Source organism: Ceratotherium simum, chromosome 32 (genome assembly GCF_057802395.1).
Source record: "Ceratotherium simum simum isolate JZ-2026a chromosome 32, ASM5780239v1, whole genome shotgun sequence".
NCBI lineage: Eukaryota > Metazoa > Chordata > Mammalia > Perissodactyla > Rhinocerotidae > Ceratotherium > Ceratotherium simum.
This window is the reverse complement of record NC_141931.1, coordinates 28,608,143-28,629,325: the sequence shown is the minus strand read 5'-3', so window position 1 is coordinate 28,629,325 and position 21,183 is coordinate 28,608,143. Positions and strand designations below refer to the sequence as shown.

At 39.7% G+C, this 21,183-nt stretch overlaps 1 pseudogene; it reads right to left on the bottom strand.

The window, feature by feature from the left end:
* Nucleotides 1–20,273, bottom strand: part of LOC101406969 (aldo-keto reductase family 1 member C23-like) — a 29,733-nt pseudogene extending 9,460 nt beyond the window's left edge.
* Nucleotides 20,274–21,183: the final 910 nt, after the last annotated feature.

Below are 21,183 nucleotides of genomic sequence, written 5' to 3'. Positions count from 1 at the left end.
GGGACAAATAGACACAACTACAAAACTAGTTGGAAACTTCAATAACCCAGTTTCAATAATGGATAAAAAAACCAGACAGAAGATCGATAAGGAAATAGATAGAGAGTACTATGCACAATTACATGCCAAAAAATTCAAAAATCCTGTTGAAATGGGGACTCCCTAGAAACACATAGCCTACAAAAACTGAATCATAAAGGAATAGAAAACCAGGGTAGAACTATAACTATTAAGGATATTGAATCAATAATTAAGACGTCGCTCCCCCAAAAACTCCAGGACAAGAGGGCTTCACAAGTTAATTCCTCCAAGTCTTTAAAGCAGAATTAACAATAATCATTTTTAACTCTTGTAAACAGGTAAGAAGGCAGAACACATTCTAACTCATTCTAGGAGGCCAGCATTACCCTGATACAAAGCCAGACAAAGATACTACAAAAAAATAAACTAAAGATAAATATTGCATATGATTTGAGAATTAAAGTCTCTCCAAAAAAATACTAGAAAACTAAATTCAGCAGCATATGAAAAAGTTTATACCAGGACAAGGTGGGATTCGTTCCTGGAATGCAATGACATTTCAACACACAAAAATTACTAAATACAATACACCACATCAACAGGATGAAGGAAAAGCCACATGATCATCTCAGTTCATGTGGAAAAAGCACTTGACAAAACTCAACACTCTTCCATGATAAAAAACACACAATAACCTAGAAAGAGAAAGAATCTTCCTGAACATAATGAAGCCCATACATGAAAAACCCCTAACTAACATCATACTCAATGGTGAAAGACTGAAATCATTTCCCCTTAAGATAATAATGTAAAAAATGTGCCTGCTTTTGCCTCTCACAGTCAGCATGATATTGAAAGTTCCAGACATAGTAACAGGATAAGAAAAGGAAATAACATGTATCCAAAATGGGAAGTAAAAAATAAAACTATCTCTGTTCCAAAATGATGTATATATCATATGTAGAAAACCCTAAAGATCAAACAACAAATTGTTGGAACTAACAAACAATTTCAGCAAAAATGCAGGATCCAAAATAAAACCAGAAATATCAATTGCATTTCTATACACTAACAATGTACAATCTGGGAAGGAAATATTTTAAAAAATTCCATTCGTAATAGCATTAAAAAGAATAAAATAGGAGTAATTCAAGAAAGGAGGCAAAAGACATGTAAAATCAAAATTACAAAAAGCTGTTTAAAGAAATTAAAGACAACTCAAATATATGGAAAGACAATCATGTTCATAAATGAAAGACTTAATATTAGGATGGAAATATTTACCAAAGTGATTTACACATTCATTGCCATGTGTATCTCCTCTCTTCTCACAGTGACTCTCCTAGACCCACATGTGATGACCCTACTGAGAGCCACCAGGTTAGAAGTTCCTAAGATTATTCACCATCAGTGAGGAGGTTGTCCAGAATTGGGTGGCCCCACTGACTACCTGAACCTGGGGATGTTCAGGATTTGCCCCGTGATCTCAATTATGGAGACCACAAATTGATGATACTGAGATCAAGAATATACTAGTTAGAATTCCACAGCCTGACCTTCCCTTGTGCCCTCTCTGATTGTGGATGTTATTTGAATTTCACCTGCTGAATTTTCTGCCTTAGTCAGCCCTCTGATTATTCAACTTCCCTGCCATCTGTCCCACTGAAGTCATTCATTCAATTAGCAGATGTCCGGTCAGAATGTTGTTAAATTTTAGTATCCAGACACAATCAAGGAGAATTATACTGATGCTAGTAACAGTTTGGGGTTACCTGTTTCTCCTTTTTAAGGAATTTAACATCCCCTTATGCAATGGGTTCTTGTCTGACCATAACTCTGTTATAACCTTTGATCCCTTCACCCTGCATTCTGAGTATTAGCTTCTGAATAAACATGGGAAGGATGCACTGGTTGAGATGAGGTCCTAACATGACAAACACTATACTTATTATAGTGTTGAAATATAAACATTGAATGTGTGTGGATTACTATTTAAATTATTTCTATCTTTCTCTAGTCCTTCACAGACCTGAGTCATGGTCAGTTCTCCATGATTTGAGAAGGGAGAGTAGTTGTTCTCTTAATTAATTCCTGAAAAGAAAGAAAGATCAAAGTTTCTGTTTTCCTTCTTTTCTCTGGAATTTTAGTGGGATAAAGCAGATTTGCTCCTAGTTAGCAATATTGATACATGGGTCTCAAACATGAAACACAGACAAGAGGATATTTTAGGACTGCCCTATAAATAATGAATATCAGTTAACTGCATGCAAGAGTGAGAATAGAATAGTATTAGGTGTAATTTCTAATAGAATAGAATAGGTGGAATTTCTGATTACAGTTTTAGTGAAGATGAAGAAATAAGTTCAGTTTCCAGAACTGCAACCTCCGAAAGAGAACAGATGTGGCTTTGGGAGAACTAGTAGGAAGCTGCTCTGCCATTCTCATGGTCAAGGCCAAGGTCAGAGACACACAGCCTACACCAACTAAGCAAAGCACCACAAGTGACCCCTCACACCCCAGTGCTATGGAACCATGTTCTTAACAAGTAAGATTTGGATCTCATCCCAACCAGTGCTCCCTTCCTGTATTTATTCAGAACCTAATACTCAAATGCAATGGGACTTTGGCAAAGGTTAGATCAGAGAATGGTCAGACAATAGCCCACTGCATCAAGAATATTAAATTCCTGAAAAAAGAAAAGCAGGAAATGTCTTAACAAAAATACATGGTAAGCATTGTTAGACCTCTCTAAATAAAAAATGTACTACTCAAGTCTTTAAAAATGACTTCCAAATACCAGTCTGTAAAACAGCCATATTCAACTCACCTCTGAAGCTTTCATAAAAGTTCAAAATCCTGGGCTCACCTGGTCACTTAGGAGAAAACAACCAGGGAGATGACATTGGTTACTTAGAGGTAACAAGATCTGTGTGTGGATTTGGCTTCAGTGTGGACTTGTACTGGAAGAGACCCAGGCTTACAGAGATACCAGGAGAACCAAGTTCACCACCACTGAGGACTCTTCCAGCTAGTCAGGAACTCAGTTAGGAGCTACACCCTCCAGTTTGTCTCCAATATGGAAGGTTTCATTACAAACAGTATCACTGTGGCTATCAGGCACTAATGTCACCCCTTCCATAACATGCCTGGTCCCACTTGTGCAGACAAAGAACTAGCAGGGACTGCTAGGACTTTGTGAAATTGTGTGGGTTGTGGGAAGGAAAAAGCCCTCTTGCAGAGACTGGGATCAGGAGGGAAAGCCTGGGAAACTTAGCAACTTTGGCCTTCACTGGACCCAGACACATGGAGTGAAGGATGGAAGGGGTCTGAGTCTTGGTGTGCTGCTCCTTTGGGGACAATGGGGAAGGCTCTGACTTGCAGGATAGACTATTCATCACAGAGGACTCAGGCTGGACATTGTCCTGTTAATCCAATGACTAGTTGGAATCATCCAGGCTCCCAAGTTTCACTGGAGAAACTGGTTTGGCTATAGGGGCTTGTGCTTGACCAAGCTGGGTTAATGGAGTTGGTTCAGATTCAAACTTTTCCCAGTTTACACAATCAGTCTGAAGAAGAAAACTGTATGTCAAGAGACCTCAGGATTTCCCAGTCCTGTAGGAGAGGGAGAAGAGGAAGACATTCTTGAGGTTTGAATGAGTAATCTTTGTGTTCACCAGTAAATAATTGCTTGATTTTCCTCCTCACTCATTCCTTACAAGAGACTTGTGAGTGTACAGAGAACAGGAAATATTTGCTGAGCAAATGGTATATTGATACGGTTTAAAAAAAAAATTATGTTCCAGCAGTACTTGTGCCTAGGAAGTGACCTGTTTTGTGTAATGAATTCTCTAGGGGGAGAGTAGGGTCATGTGGTGTTCTGTGGGAACAAAATAGAGTACACTTGAGCTTGACAGAGGTTTATGGATGTGGAGGGGGGGCTGAGGGGCTATGTAGGCCAAAGGTCAGACTGCATTGCTTTGGAAAAGGCAGGAGATGGTAGAGGTTGTACGGGAGGAGGGATGGAAGGGAGGGAGGGTGGAGAGAGGATGTGAGGCACTGTTGTTGCTCTGGGAGGAACTTTGGGGAAGAAACAGAGATGTTTAAGGAGATATTTATGAAGTTTGAACTATGAAATTCATAACCAATGGCATTTGAAGTAAAATCTACTTCAATCACTATTGTGTTGTCAGTGGGTTCTGTCTGAAGAACAAAATAGGTCCTGAATGTGACCTCAAGATGAGTAAAGGAGATGCTGAGGCTCTTTTGGGGATCATTCCCTCTACTATGTCATTTTTTATTTTACAATCATCCAATACTATTGGAAAACCCTTAGAATCCGCTGAGGCTCCTGCTCTCAGTGGATGACTCAGCAATTTCCACAGATTGTGAAACTCCTGGCTGGTGCATAGTGCAAGAATCTGTAAAGAGAAAATTATTGACTTTGATGGCTTTTGCAGTTAGGATACAACCAGGTCAAGAAAACTTATGTCAAATTGGCTTAAGTCACACATAAATGTGTTACCCCCATAACAGGAAGTCCATAGGAAGGAACAGCTCTTGCTCAGCCACAGAAGGTCCAGATCTTCCCCGATATTCTCTTGGCTCTTCCTTCTTCTGTGTATTGGCATCATCTTTGGGATGGGTGAAGACAGTACAGCAATTTCAGACATCACAACTCAACAGGACATATCACATCAAAGGAGAGGAACCATGTGTGTTAAGAAGTGAGAGAACCTATCTTAGAAACCCCCCAGCACAGTTCCTCTCACGTGTCACTGGCCAGGATTGTGTCACAGTCCTCTTCCCAATGTGATTACATGTCAAGGGCAGTAGAGTTAACATTAGTGACCTAAACAAATCATTTGGAGTATAACAGATGTTGGGAATGCAAACACCTTGACCACTGAAATCATAGTGAGAACCTGATGGTCTTTAGAATAGACATTTCAGATCTTGGCCACACTTAGAACTGCTTGGTGAGCTTTTAATACATAGGGATACCTAGGCTTTACTACTGTCAAATGAATGAGTATCTCTGGGGGGTTTGGGTTCAGGTTCAGATAAAAGGGTCCACATAAAAGCAGATTAATTGGATTGGTTGTAGAGACATTTGTCCTATATGATTGGTACAAGGACCAAGTAAGAGGTGAAAAAGCCAGGAGGTTTTACCCAGAACCAATCTGTTTAAAGGAGCAATATAGAGAGAATGAGTGGAGTCTGATTTAATTTCAGCTTAATTTATTATTTAACCTAATTTGGATGTGTAATCTTCCATGGAAACTGAAAGCATGAAAAGGAGAAAAAAAGACTCAGTGATTACAATTCTTGATGAATCAATAACTTGATGTTGAATTGAGATGTAGTAGAAACCACAGAGCAAGATAATTGATTCGGGTGAAGTGTGTTAAAGTTAAGATTTCAGAGATGAAGCAGTTCTAAGAAGTAAATATGGCAATAGTTACCTCGTGTACTAAGTACAAGTAGAAACTCTCAGGAGTTGAGGATGTCAAAACACTGAGAACCTTGAGTTGTCTGCATGAAGGATGATGTCAAGATATCCTGGGAAGGAAGTATAAACTAAAATAATGAAGTGAGTGTACTGAGAAGTGGGTAACGGTCAAACTTATATCAGCCTTAAAAGGACAGTTTTTTATTAATGTGGCTTTCCACTTGATATCTGAGATGAAAATCTAGAGTTTCAACACTTAGCACCTGGTGATATAATTATTCCTACTAGAAATATTAAGAAATGGGGGCTTAGTTGCTGCACATTAGCCACAGAGCTAGTGTAGTAGACTGAATAATGGCTCAAATGTCCTTATTTGAGTCCATGCCGCAATCCTTGAAACCTGTGAATATGTCACCTTGCATGGCAAAAAGGACTTTATGGATGTGATTAAGGATCAAGAGACGGGAGGATTTTCCTAGATTTTCTGAGGAGGCCTAATGTAATCACAAAGTCCTTATAGGTAGGATGTAGGAGGGTTTCAATCAAAGAGGAGATATGAGGAGAGAAGCATAGATAAGAAATTCGAAGATGCTGTGCAGCTGACTTTGGAGATGGAGTAAGAGTCCATGAGACAGGGAATGAAGGTGTCCTCTAGAAGCTAGAATAGACAAGGAAATGGATATTCCCCTAGAGATTCAAGGAATGCAGGCCTGCCAATGTTTTTGACTTAAGCCCATTGAACCTGATTTTGAAATGCTGACCTTCAGAAGAATAAGATAATAAATTTGTGTTGTTTCAAGCAAGAAAGCTTATGGTAATCTGTTATGGCAGCAACAGAAAACTAATGCAGACATGATTCCAGCAATTCTCCCCTCCCTCTCCTGCATCATTGATTTTCATCTCTCTTCTAGAACGTTCTAAGAGCACAGGGGCATGCTGTTATTTCTCCTATCACAGACAATCCTCACTTGACTTAATTTTCTTCTTCAGCAACTGCCGAATTCTGTGGTCCTCTTCATAGCAAGTTCTTTGAGAACTGTCTACGTTCTCTAATTGCTCTCTTCCCACAGTTTCTTGAACCCACTCTATTCAGGATTTTGTCTCCACCATTCTCTCACAACTGCTCCTGACCTTGTTAAGGTCAATTGCCAAATGCAATAGTCCATTTCATTCCTCATCTTACTTGTCCTGTTAGCAGCATTTGACTCTTCTCCTTGTAACAGTTCCTTCATTTGCCTTCCAAGACAGAACAATCTCCCACTTTCCCTTGTACCTCACTACCCCTCCTTCTCAGCCTCCATTGCAGCTTCCTCAACTTTTTTACAACTTCTTAATGATGGGATCCCTCTTCTCTTCTCTGTCCACACTCATTCATCTAATCTAATTTCTGATCATCTGCCTTTGTGGCTTTAAAATGACAACTATCTTCTGACAAATCCCAAAAATATATCTTTGGTCTAGACCTCTCCTCTCCTCTTGACTTGTATGCCCCACTGTCTACACAGCATCTTCTCCCGGATACCTAACAGACTTCTCAACATACATGTCTAAAATTAAACTCATCATTTTCCCACAAAAATTTGCTCCTCCACATCATCTCCATCTCAGCAAATGGCAACTCCTTCCTTCCAGTTCCTCATCTCAAAATGTCTTGAGTCAACTTTGACTCCTTTTTTCCTTTTACCTTATATCCAATATGTAAGAAGGCTTTGTTGTCTCTACTGTTAAAATAGATCCATATTCTGACAACTTCTGGCAACATTGACGGCTCATACCATGGTCAATCCAACATCATCTCTTACCTGAATTTTTGTATAAAACTCTAACAGAAGGGTCTTTTCCCTTTTTTCTTCTTGACATAACCTCCAGAGCGATCCATTTAAAGCATCTCAGCTCATGTAGCTATTCTGCAATCATTTTCTATTTCTCTCAGAAAAAAAGTTAAAGCCTTTTGAAAGCTACATGACATAGCCCACCCCCAATTGTGGATCTGGAACTTATCTTCTACTAGTATGTCCCTTGCTCACTAAATGTCACCAGCATTAGCCTATTTGCTGCCACTTAAGTATTATAGGAACATCTTTCTTCTTGGCCTTAACATTTTCTGTTCCATCTCCAGGAATACTCTCCACACATCCACATAGCTCACTCTCTGGTCTCATTCAAATTTTTGTTCAAGTGTCATCTTCCCAGTGAACTATTTTCTGACTGTCCTATTTAAAATAACACCTAACACTCTCACTGCCCACCACTACCTCTTTCCCTGCCTGCTTAATTTTTCTCCATATCTCTGTCAAGCATCGTGAAGGATCTAAGATTCTAACCTGACTTCCAAACTAACAAATTAACCTGAAATGTTTTCATGGAAACTGGTAGAAGGCGTGAAATGTGTGGGTTTGGAGAAGAAGGACACTTTATTACTCACAACAATAGCTATAGCCAAAGTAACGGCATTTTTTCCAGCTTTATTGAAATATAGTTGGCGTATAATATTGTGTAAGTTTAAGGTTTACAATGTGATGATTTGATACACGGATATATTGTGAAAATGTTTCCCACATTAAGCTTTGCTGTGCTAGGTCCTTGATCCCCATTTCTACAGGGTGAAGTGAAGGGACCCACATGACCCCTGAACTTGTAGGTTGACTCACTAGAGGAAAACCTGAGTCCAGGGAACTTGGATGGATTATAGAAGGACTGAAAATCCCTGTTCTTTCTCTGGAGGGAAATGTTTGCTTTATATTACTCGACAGTAAACATGCCTTCCATTTCTTTGGAGGGAGCTATCCACTCCTATCCATGTAGGAAACTATCACTATGTTTCAAGACTGTTTGCTGGACCAACTTCTTGAAAAAATAGTGTGGAACGAATGGTAGTCATTGCCTCTGCTTATCAGGCACACAGAATGTGAGACCCTGCAGAGTTATCCCCAGCAGGCACTTGCCCATTTCTGACAGCTCGGTACTCCCTATGTCCTTCATGGTCTTCTTCCTCCACCAGCCTGTAGCCTCAATGCACTTCTCATCTTAATTTAATTCCTGTCTAGTTTATTCATTGATAACACAAAGTCTGGCTCATAAAGGATTTACAATAAAGATTTTGCTGGGTGAATAAAAGAATCAATGGCAAAATATACCAGAACTAATCAGAATGTCAAAACATAGGCAGATTATTAAGAAATTAAGTAAATTAATAAGATGTACTGCTTTGCAACAAGCAAAATATAATACTGGAATTTTTAATAATATTTGATAGCTTGAGACAGTACTTATGTTAAGTAAAAACAAAGTACACAATCTGTATGTTGAAGATTATTTCAATTTCTAAAGAAACACCCCTGCCCCCACATTTTTATGGGAAAATCATGAAGGAAAATGCACCAAAAGTTCAAGAATTTTTAAGTGGGCTAGTTATAAGTCACTTTCACTCTCTATCTTTTCCCTTTTATTTTTCTACTTTTATGTAATTTGTATGTATTATTTTAATAATCAGGAAATGTAAACGTTCTTATTTCGAAGTCTTTATTATTTCATAAAATGTAAAATAAAGAAATGGAAATGAAAAAAAAAGAAAGGCCAGCAGCCTGAAACTATAGACATTGCTTTGAATGACCTCTACTAAGTACAGAAATCCTCTCCACACTCTTAGAACCAGGAAATCCTGGTAGAGGTCATGGTGGATAGCTCATGATCAATAACCTTCAGAATATGGATAGTAAGGCTGATCAGCAGCACTGAAAGAGAACGAGTATTAATGCATTAACGCTGCCTTCAGACCATCAAAAAGACAATTTCTCTAAGGATGCTGTCAGGATGGGCTGAAAACTAAATTTGCAGCCAGGTCTCACCCTGACACACATACATGGAAGCTCGCAGTCCAGGAGCAAACTCCACATGCATGCCCAGTTCCCACATTCCCATGTAGTATAAACAACACTGTGACATGTAGTTTGATTTAGATGACAATTCATATTTATTTATATATAAGAACTACGGCTAAAATGTTGTGGTCATTTCAGCCCTAGGTGTAACTTTTGTCCCTAGCCAATGAAAATGGTCACAGTAAGCATTTTGCTGTTCTTTTTCATGCATTCACTCAACAAATATATACTGAGCATCCTCAACAATCCAAGGTCTCTCCATCAAGGAACTTCTAATCTATTGAGGAAACAAAGGGTACACCTACATAACCATTCCTACAAAGTATCATTAATGTTTTCCGAGTTTATGATTTATGAGAATATTTGTTATTCACTTGTCAGTCTTACTGTTGTTTTCCGTTTTTTTTTTCATGGTCTTATTTTCCTTTTTAAATTTGTCCTTTTCAACTCCATATCATTGAAGAGTGCATTCTGAGCAAGTCTATGGGCCAGGCGCTGTTCTGTTGACATAGGTCCACAAAGATGAGTTAGACTAGGCGTTCACAGCCTAATGAAGGAGGTCATAGACTTACACTTAAAAGCCTTTGGGAATAGAACAGCTGCTTTCTCAGAATCACGATATAGTTTTATAAACAAGAAGGAGAATATTGAGATCTTTCTTTTGGAACTAAACATTTATTTTATAACTAAAATTGTATTCCTCTTTTCTCTAAACTCCCTTCCACACGTCTCAGTGCCATGAGTCTTCTTTCTCTTCATCCTGAGATCCTCCTGCAGTAACTGAACAACTGGAATGCTATGTTTGTGAACAAGGCCAAGTCAAAGGAGGTGAAGGCTTTCAGTGGACAGTCTCCTGAGAGACAAAGGCCACTCTGGAGTAAGCCTTGATTCAAGAAATAGAGCAGTCCAGAGGATCTCATCTTGGCGCGTTCCACTGAGGACACATCAGTCACTAATGTTAGGGTCAATTAATTTCATGATCCATGTATAATTCAGTTTTGCAGGATGACATGCCTGAGAAAATGGGAGTTGTGGTAGGGAAAAAAGGCCAATGAACAGATAAATTGGAAGAAATGGATGGTGTCTGGGAACAGGAATGTCCATTAAGTAGAAAAGCCACTGAATACTTAGGAGAGGCAGTGGAAGCAGGACCATGACATGACTTTCACAGAACCTACGCACATTTGCCTTCGTGGGCCCCCTCCTCCATAAAAAATATTAACGTTACATTTTACTGTTGTGTAAGGATAAAAATGAATAGAATCCAGCTTGGATTCATTATTATGTTGGCACTATTAATATAATCATTTTTCTCCTGATTTGAAAAAGAATTAAAGTTAAACATTTTATAGGCTCCTAAAAGTACAGTGGGCAGTAGGTACTGTGCCTTCCGTGTGGAATGGATAAGTCGGCCCTGTGTGGAAGCTCACCAGACACAGAGACTAGGGGCATAAAAGTAGTGAAGTCTCCATGATGCAAACTTCGGCCGTTTTACTTATGGCATGTCATGGGTCCTGCTCATGTTTCTGTGGGTCAGAGGCTGATCCCTTGAGTCAACTCTGGTCTGAGTCTACAGGAAGGTCCTGTTTACTCCTACACCAGAAATCAGGCCTGTCTTCCTGATTTAGAGAAGCTTAGTTCCTCTGCTAACCTGTATGCTGCAGAAAAAAACCTGTGAAAACAATCTACAGGTCAGTTACAGGAGTAATTGAGCATATCAGAATTTTCTGTTGAGGCCGTCAATTGCTTTCATGTCTTCTGGAGTCAATTCAAAGTAAAAACCCTGTAATGAAGGAGGGGATCACAGTAAAATCTCCCCCGAGGCAGCTGGCTTCTACCTGGGAACTTGAGGACTTTCCAGCTGGATGGAAGAAGGAGAGCGTCCAGGGAAGCCCTCTCTGTGCTCAGCTTCCAGGTGTACTGGACTAAGAACTGTTCTGCCTGTGTTCTCCACCTCTCCTTTCCCACTCCTTCTCCTTCTCTCCACTTCACAGAAGAAAGGCTCACAACTCATCAATCCCCAATCTTTCCAAGTGAATTGCTTTTGACAGAAAGGAAAAATATACCCTTTTTCCAAACAAAGGGAGAGTTGGACAATCTGGACAGAATACCTGCTGACTTTAACAAACTTTAGTCAGATTTTTCCTTCCCTACAACCACCTAGAATTGGACAGCCTTGAATTTGGTAAGTGTTTAAAATGACTGAACACTCATACAACCAGGTTGTAACCTCTAAATGCCATTTCGTATGAACAGAAACCAAGAGTGCTTAGAAAAAATGGCTGATTACAGCTCTCGGAGAAAAGCCACAAATTGAGCCTAGAACGTCACACGCTCTAGAAAGTGAAGAATATAGGAAAGACAACAAGGCATGTCAAAGGACTCAGGAACTCACCGGAAGAGGGAATAAAATGGTGACAATTTGATCACCAATAGGAAAGATAACTACATTGAAAGGGAAAACACCATATTTGTTAAAATTCATGAATTCACAATGACATACATATGTGATCAAGTCTTTAGACATAACTTCCAATTTACAGGGGTACAAAATACAGTATCATATAAAACCATATCCCCAGATCAATCAGTAACATCAATTGTGTTGGAAAAGTTGAAGGAAAAAAAGCTTAATTTCTTTCACAAATAAATTGGAGAGAAAGAGAAAAAGAAGGAAGAGGAGGAGAGAAAAAAGAAGGGACATATTTTGAATTATTTTCTACAAATAGATTCTTAGAAATGAAATAACAATGACAAAGCATATAAATATTTGAATGGTCTCTTACAAAATTTTCAAACTGATTTACAACATCACAGTGTTTAAAAAATGGCAGCATTGGGTGCTATTTTTAGAAATTGTTTCTTTTCATTATGATTTCTCTATTTCCTCCCTTTCCATTCCTTTGCTTTCCTCTCTGACTTTTTCTCTCTCCTCTCTGTAACTGCTCCTGTGAGGTTCCATGAGCTCCATGTCATTAAATCCAATAACTGTTTCCATCCCTGTTTGGATTGGTTGCTCCTCAGCAGGGTCCACCCTATGGCTCCCGCAAACATATCCATCTCTCTTCTTTGACTTTGCTGACACCACACTCTCCTCATTTTCTCTCTCCCTGTCCAGCAACTCCTCTTCAATCTCCTAAACAGTGCCTCTTTCCCTGATCCTTAAATGTTGACTTTCCTGCCCTCTTCCTGTTCATTCTATGAACTTTCCCAGGAGAGCAAATCCACTTCTGTGAGTTTGATAATGATCTATAAAACAACGACTCCAAAATCTGTACCTCTAGCCCTGAGCTCCAGACCAGTATTGCCAACTGCCAACTCAGCATCTCCACTTGGATGTCCCACGGAGCCACTATCATTACACAGTTACCTCAAGCCAGGAACTTGTGGACTGTTACTTAAGGAAGAGGGAATGAAGAGAAGAAAGCAAGGAAGCCCCAGTGGGCTCCAGGCTCACCTGGTTACAAATGGGCCTGTACTTGAGCCCTGGCTTGTTCAGGATCATCTCTAGCTGCTTGTGATTGAAACTGGACAACTCAATGGTCTTGGTTAAACCTGCCTCTTTACATTTCTCCAGAGGGAGAATGGAAATGTGTGGTGAACTTTTTGTGTAGTTTGGCCCTTTCATTTGATATTGAACATTTTAAAAACTGGACACCTGTTATCACATATATCACAATTTGACAGAACTCGTTTTATCACTTGGATGCGTTATTTCCTAATGTTGTTTATTGCTATGCACAAGTACTTTGTCTCCTTGCTTCTATTAAATGCACACCCAGGATGATAAATTGACATGAAGATGCTTTTCAATTCCCCTCCCCATCTTCTTCCATATGCATTTTTTGCTGGTTAGGCTTCTAATAGTTCTTAACAAAAGGTGTCAGAGTCAAAGGCAAAGAGAAACTCTCAGGTTATCCTACTAGAGGGTTTAGTTGCTTCCACTTTCCTAGCATGGTGAAAAACATGGTGGGAAAGGCTACACAAGGGCAGGATTCATTCTCTTACAGTCCACCCCTCTGCTAAGTCATATACAGCTTTCCCTGCCTTCATGGGCCTGTTTGTCTGTCCTGGGATGGAGCTCTAACACCTCTTGAGTTTTCTCTGAAAATCCCCTTATAGGGCTCCAAGGCTCAACCTGATCAGTGGGGCAAAGAAACTCCTAATTAGAACCATAGAAGTTTAGATGAAAAATAGGCCTTAGTGGTCATCCCATTCAGCTCCCTTCCTTTACAGATGAGAGCACCATGGTACAAAGCAAGACAGTGACATGGCTGACGGCAGACAACTGATGGGACCAGAACCCATTTCTTCTGACTCCCCCATCCAGTGATTTCCACTTTGTCACTCTGCACCCTTGGGTGACAGTGTCAGTACTTATCTCCCATGTGTCACAAAACTCCACTGTATGTAAAATAGTTTCCCCATTGGCATCATTTGGCACAAGCTCCTCCGCAGGCTAGAATACAGAGAGGAGAGAGGCTGAAGAAGAGGCTTTTATTTTTCTTTTTGTAAAGAATTACTTTCCTGATGCCTAAGGAGCTTGGTCACAAAACCTTCAAGAGGCTAATCTGAGTGTTTGTGTGCATATGTACATGTGTGTGTGTGTGTGTGTGTTGTGTAAGAGAAGACACAAGGGGAAGTAAGATCAGAAGCACTTGAGAGACTATAGCAAAGTGCATCTCTCCCAAAGACCTCTACCCTCCCATGCACACCCACCACTGAATTTTACTAAAAATGAATTCTTTTACAGTTAGAATTGATTTTATTTCCAAGGGACAAGCTGGTTTGGAAGACAGGATTTACATTTACTAATGAGCAATGTGTTTTAGCTCCAGTTTATGATAACCCAACTCAGAGATAGTGAGAACAGCAGGTGTGCTCAGTGAACATCCACTGTGATAAGAGGTTGGATCAATGAAGTCCAAAGGAGTCCAGTTGTGTAATATGGACCATCCCATGGTACCTCCTTCTTGACTGAGACTGAGAGGTCCATATGGGAGGGACTACTGTCATAAAGAGGTAGAGATTTCCTATTATATCTCTGCATTCTGTTGTGACTGAACATTCTTGAGGACCCTAACCACTAAGAGACTACAGACAGAAGCATATCACTTAGACATGTTAGGTGGTGTTTTCAACTCTGAGGTGAAGGCAGTGAGATCACTGAATTTCAATCCTTCTGAAGGCTATGGGATAACGATTAAAAATTTCTTGAGGATGAAGTGACACAACTGTAAAGGTGACATCTAAATCATTTAGCAATTCTATCCACCACACTCAAACCTACCTCTCTCAGAAAGAACCCAGAAAACCCAGCTGGAGTGAGAGAATGGAGGTGCAGTAGCAGCAATGAAATACACTTGGGCATAACAAGGAAAAGCAGAAGCTGATCTTCATAGCAATTGGCACATAAATGATGAAGAGATCTACGAAGTCAAGTCCAAGTTTCTTCAGTGATCATTCCAGGGCTGGTCAAACCAATCGTAGCCAAGGAAAGTATCCCAAAGCTGCAGTGACCAAAAGAAATAAAAATATGGCTTATGATTTCCCACATTTGGGGACCCAAATTAAACCTTATGTTTAAAAGGTTGAGAAGCAAGTAACAAACCACTGTGGTGGTCCACATATAAGAGGCACTGGGACTAAATTTATGTGACTTAGTATAAATGAGGTCCTTAATGGGAACTGAGACATTTTTGAGTGACCCTAAGAAAACTGTGAATAATACTCAGATGGCCCGGGAAAAGCAACCTAAATGTTTCAAAGATTAGAAAAGTCAGCTCTGGAAGGAGAGTCAAGAAATGTCAGGCAAGGGTAAATGGAACCTACTATCCCGTATAATAAATGCCTGGAAACAGCTCTGTTGAGAGGCCCACACTCTAAGAACAATGTTACCACTGATGTCAAATACATAGGCTCTTTCTGTAGAGATCTCAGCACTCTTGACGTTGGAAGCAGGATTTTCCACCTAAGAAAATTGTACACATTTCAGCAAACTCAATGCTGACTTGGAAAAAGTATTTCTTAGCCTGGCTCCCTTTTCTGAAAAATGTGTCAGCCTCACTTGGATATGTCCTGAGAGAAACTGCTGAAGAATAAAAGGAGTGGACTCACTCCACAGCGGCTCAGTCAATCCATACAACAGATAAAGAAGAAAAGTATCATTATTTGTGTTTCACATATGAATGCCAAATGATATTCAGAGAAGTTGAGCAACTGGGTCCCACCCTTAACACATTTCAGGGCAAAGCAACCCTTTTCTGTTTTCTGTTTTTCTATAATAGACCTGTACAAGGATTTAGGAGATAAATAAATTATTCAAACTAAGACCAAAGTGTTTCTTTTTTTTTTTTTCCTCAACATAACATATCTGATCTGACAGCACACTCTTGTCACTCTGCTCACAGCACCTTCATGGTGTAGATTAATATATCTTCTCTCTTCACAGTACCATCTTCCACCTTCTCTCGAAGGGCCTTGCCAGTCTTCTCCCCGTTTTGACAGAGGAATGCCGAGTTGACGTGACGGAAATCTACGTCAATAGCCACTTTGGTGGCCTCTCTAGACTTGCTCTTAGGAATCTATAAAATATGAATAAGGATTGTTTGCAATCCACCAAACTCAAAGAGAAGCCACTTATTTCCTGCATAGCGTTTTCACCAGCTGTTTCTCCACGTCTCCTGTTCTACTGTTTGATGGTGCATGCCTTGGTAACAAACCTGTCCTTGGGGGGCACAGACTTAACCCCAATATGACCTCTAATCTGTAATGAATTCATGAAATGGGCTTCAGCATGGAATACAGAAAATCAAGTATAAATAAATAAATAATTCGTTGTAAGGGAGTAACTAGCAGGAAAACATCTGACACTTTGAGAAAACTTTTACAGATACAGATGTAGAGAGATATAGTTAGTTATAGGTATAGATATTGATATAGATATAGATGTACATTCGCAGGATATAGATATAGATATCAGCATCTATGTTTAGCTTAGAATTGGAAATGAGTCAATAACACTAGTACATCCCCCATCCAGTTTCACCCAACTGAGCTCTTAAAGTCATTTATGATTGTTTTTTTATCCTTCATTCCCCAGGTGCTCTCATTCAACATTTATGCAACAAGCATTTATTAAGTGCCTTCTGTGTGACTGACATTATGCTAGATCCTAAAGGGATCTAGGGGATTTAACCATTAACAAAAGAAGACATGCTTAAAACTCCTAAAAGAAAGTGTAGCTGTAAGCTCCTTAATTTTGATGTTGGCAATCATATTTTGGATTTGACACCAAGCAATAGCAAAAGCAATAAATGCAAAAATAAACAGGCCAGGCTACATCTACATTAAAATAAAATGTTTCTGCAGAGTAAAGGAAACTATCAATAAAATTAAATGGCAACCTATGGAATGGGAGAAAATATTTGCTAATCACATATCTGATAAGGGGTTAATATTCTAAATATACAAGGAACCCATACAAATCAATAGCAGAAAGAATAAATGAACAACCCAATTTAAAAGTGGACAAAGGACCTGAAAAGACATTTTTCCAAAGAAGACATACAGATGGCCAATGGGCACCTAAGAAGATGCTCAACATCACCAACCATCAGGGAAATGCAAAGCAAGACCACAATGAGATATCACCTGCCACCTGTTAGGATGGCTATAACCAAAATTCAAGACATAACAAATACTAGCAAGGATGTGGATAAAAGGGAACACTTGTGCATTGTTGGTGGGAATGTAAATTGGTACAGACTCTGAGGAAAACAGTGTGGAGGTGCCTCAAGAAATTAAAAATAGAATTATCATAACATCCAGCAATGCCGCCTCTGGGTATTTTTCTAGAGGAAACAAAATCACTATCTCGAAGAGATATCTGTACTCCCATGTATGTATATATATACACACACACACAATGGAACGTTATTCAGCTTTGAACAAGAAGGGAAGCAAGTCATCTGCAACAATATAGATGAAGCTGGACGGTATTATAGTAAGTGAAATATGTCAGATAGAGAAAGACAAATACTGCTTGGTGAAATCTGAAAAAACATTCCAGTTCATAGAAAAAGAGAGTGGAAAAGTGGTTTCCAGGGGCTAGGGGTTGGGGGAAAAGAGGAGAGGCTGGTAAAACAGTACAAATTTTCATCTATAAAACAAGTAAAGTCTGAGGATATAATGTATAACCCAGTAACTATAGTTGATAACACTGTATTATATAATTAAAGACTGCTAAGAGAATGGAATTTAAATGTTCTCTCCAGAAAAAAAAAAAGATGAAAATATGAAGTGATGGATGTGTTAAACTTGATGAGGGGAATCATTTCACAATGTATACTTATACCAAATCATCATGTCATACACTTTAATCATCTCAGAATTTTATTTGTCAACTTTATCTTAATAAAGCTGAAAAACATTTTAAAAAACAAAGTGTGCCAATGGGATTAAAGGAAGAACAATTTTCAGAAAGGTGGTGAGGAGAATGAGATGGGAAATGTACTATACAGGGTCTGTTTTTGTGACAGACACAGTTGTCACTCTACCTATATCACCTTGGCACTCAACATATCCGTGTACACTGATCAAGACTTCCAATTGTGAGCACCTACAACTCTGCCTGGGGGATTTCTATGACAAGCAGAATCTTCAGGAGAAGCTCTCAATAATTAGGTAAAGAGGAAGTCTCGTCAACTGGATGCTACTTAGCCTCTACCTGACCACTCCAGTACTTACACAATGGGCCTGTGAATGGAATAGCCATGATGCAAGAGATTAAGACTGTGCATGGGCCAATTATATGGGCTATTTCTCCCCAACATAGTTTAACTTCCTACTGTTTTGAGATGGGTGACCTGTCAGCAGCAGCAGAGACTGACTCTGAGTCTTGGTAAAGTAGTGTTCCTTGAGGAGACAAGCCAGCTCCTGGGTGGCAATTTGACTACATTAAACTCTCTATCTAACTGGAGATGGAAGCAGAAATTCATCTTTATTGAGACTGATAACATTCTATATATGAATCGCCACCTCTTTTCACAGTCTCTTGAGACAACATTACTATATAGGGCTACAGAGAGCTGGATTTATCATTATAGGATCCCATGGGACTGCCTATTTATTCTATTCTCTGTGGTCCTTTTCTGTCTTTAACAATAGTAATAAAAGTTGGATATAACATACGTAAGACATACACTATGCTTAAGCTATAATGGTGTATACAATGGTAAATTATGTCACTGCAAGCAAACTGGTCCTGTCTGACAGCTATTAGCTATTGATATTTCATGCCATAGCTCTACCAAGAGGGAAGGTATTGCTCTTTGTAACTTAAGGGCACAATCCCTCCCAAACAACCCCAAAGCTTCCCCTACCTCACTGTGACCAGAGTTTGACACTACTACTGCATTGCAGTTGTGTGAAGAATACATTTGGTGAGAAGCACAATTCTGTCTCCATTGTTACTTTATGCCACCTAAGTCTTCTTTTCTAAATACCTAGCACTTGGAATAATAGTGGCTTCTCACGTGAAGAGAGGAAAGCTTTGGAAAATTGTGTGGCAAATACTTCAGGCCCTGAGCAACCCACAGAAAAGCTGCTACAAACTAGTCACGTTACTTGTCCTTCCCTCCTGTGCCCGGTGCCTGTCAGGAGTTTCTAACAAAGAGCAGAGTGACTCTGACTGAGGCAGCAGATGAGTGCAGGAAGAGCAGCCTAGATTTTACATGTGTAAGAAGTAAGAAGAAGAATAGTTTACCTAAGAGAGCTTTGAAGAACTAAAGGTAATACATGGAAATTACTTAAAATACGTGATAAGTATTCAATATATGTTAAATAACCAAAATAATAATAATGATAATCCACCCTCAAAATTGCCACCCTCTCTTTCCCCAGAGTCAACAACTTGTCATCCCATTTAGTGCAAAGTTAGAGATGGTGAAATGGAAGCTCAAATGAGTCCTTCCAAGTCACCCAAAGAGTACTAGACACGGGGGATCGGGGGCTGTCTGCTGACCACCCTTCAAGGCTATTTGCGTTCAACCCTCCAGTCCCCTGGGCTCCACTTACTTCATCTGAAGCAAAAATGCCAAATCCAAGCTCAGGCATAAAGTTCCCATCATTCAGTGTCACAGAACAACTATGGTTGAGGACCCTCACTGTCCACAGTCCTGGATAACCTGACTCTGTCTTTCCTTCCTTTCCCCAACTGTGAGCCGAGTAGAAGACAAGGCTCCAGCATTCTTTATTTGTATTAACCACAACAAGATCAGTGGGGCTGGGATTGCAGAGGCCAAAGATTCCAAAAAGGATTTAGAATCAAGCCACTAACTGTCTTATAATTCTTTCAGGTCTCTGCAGGCATATCTTACAGGATAGCATGCAGAAACGTCATGCAAACTACAGGAGTTTGAATTTACTTTTCAGTATTGTTCATCCTTGACTCTTAAGTTAAAAAATAAAATTAACCATGTCAATTTGTCCTTGATAATTATGTCAGACTTACTTTACAAGATGCAAAATAATCAGTAGACTGGTCGTTTCTAAACACTAATTCCACTATAGGACTTTAGTTAAATACCTCACCCTTCATTTTATCAAAAAGACTTTCAGAATTTCTTGAACAAAGACTAACTCCTGCTCCCAAGCATACATATGACAAAACGCCCTAGGAGTGCTCACCCTTAATTCCACTATCTTTTTCCCTGTATCAAGAACTTGTTTCTCCTTCTCATTTTTCTATCTTGATTCTTTGAATCTTTTTGGCAATAAAAAACTGTTCTGAGATCTAGGATGGATTTTTGTAGCTGTGCATTAGTTTCAGCTGCTGGCTCTACCTGGCATAGCCTCCTCCATTGCCCCTTGTTTCCATCAGCCTTATGAACTTACCCTAAGAGCACGTGTCCTGCTCCCATCCTTTATGACTCCTACCAGTGATTCCTTCCTTTGTTTATTCAGAACCTAATACTCAGAGTGCAGTGTGCCTGGGGCAGAGGTTAAAACAGGGAATGGTCAGACAATATCCCAAGGCATCACGGATGTTAAAATTCCTTAAAAAGAAGAAGCAGGGAAAGCCTTATAGAAGATGCCTGGTGGGCATCATGGGATGTTTACAAGGAATAACATAAGCTAGTCAAAGTCTTTAAAAAGGAATCCCAAATACCAGTCTACAAATTAGCCACATTTATTTCTACTCTAAGGCTCTTACAAAAGTTCAGATTCCTGTGCCTACCTGGGGATTTACAAGGAAATAACCATGGAGTTGACCCTGGCTACTCATAGGAAAGAAGACCTATGTGTGGATTTGGCTCCAGCGTGGGCTTGGACTGGAGGAGATACAGGTGTAAGGAGATACCAGGAGAACCAATTTCACCACCACTGAGGACTCCTTGAGCAAGCCAGGATCTTGGTCAGGAGCTGCACCTCTAGTTTGTCTCCAATCTGGAAGGTTTCATTACAAATAGTATGACTGTGGCTATCAGGCATTAACGTCCTCCCTCTATAACAGGCTGGTCCCACATGTGCAAAGTACAACCAGGGACTTCCAGGATGTTGTGAAATTGCATGGGTTGTGGGAAGGAAAGGCATCTGGTGAAGACTGGAAACAGGATGTAAATCCTGGGATGCTTAGCAACTTCTGCCTTCACTGGACCCAGACACTTAGAGGGAAGGACAGAAGGGACCCAAGCTCCAGTGTTGAAAAGAGATTTTTAACATATTGAGTTATGTGGTAGCTATTCTGGTTCAACACTGTTTTGGTTTGAGCTAAAGAGGCCTAACTTATGGCCTATCAAACATATATTGTACATCTGCTTTAACCATTAA